At 41.0% G+C, this 592-nt stretch overlaps 1 pseudogene; it reads right to left on the minus strand.

The window, feature by feature from the left end:
• Positions 1–5: 5 nt before the first annotated feature.
• On the minus strand, positions 6–587 carry LOC145719650 (exophilin-5 pseudogene; annotated as a pseudogene).
• Positions 588–592: the final 5 nt, after the last annotated feature.

Genomic DNA, 592 nt, shown 5'->3' on the forward strand with positions numbered 1-592 from the left:
TCTGGTGAAGCCGTCGTATCTTCAGTGGTGTGAGAAACACAATGGCTCTTCTCCTGAGCAGAGCTGACCAGCATCTTTTGACCTTCAGAGGAAGGTGTTCCTGACTGCTCTTGTATAGAATAATTTAGTTTGTCCTTTTCAAAAGCATTAGGAAATGCTTCGGTCTCCGCTTTAGTTGATTCTGTAAGTGAATCGATTTGCTGTGTAAACTTTTCGAGAATGTTACAGAATTTTTTGCTGTATTTCCTTGGCAGGGTGTAATATATTGAAACCACCTCAAGACATTTCACATTATCTTCATCACCAGAAACCGAAAACATACTAGTAGTCTTAAATTTATGTAATGTTTTCCCACTTTCTTTTCTTGACATATCTGAGGAAAAAGGTAAAGGGTCTTCATTTGAGAACAGACCTGTCCTGGAGGCAGCAACTTTACGATCCTTTTCAGTGTGTTCCCGAAAGTTTTCCTTTTGGGGGTGCCCTTTGGGTAAAGAACAATCGCTAACAGGTGGGTTATTTTCCGGAGGGCTATTGATTGTCTCCCAAGGTCTTAGTGTTAGAGCAGAAGCATCTGTGCTTGAGACCAAGCATT

Source organism: Leptonychotes weddellii, unplaced genomic scaffold, assembly GCF_054177405.1.
Source record: "Leptonychotes weddellii isolate Sample4059 unplaced genomic scaffold, ASM5417740v2 HiC_scaffold_60655, whole genome shotgun sequence".
NCBI classification, from domain to species: Eukaryota; Metazoa; Chordata; class Mammalia; order Carnivora; family Phocidae; genus Leptonychotes; species Leptonychotes weddellii.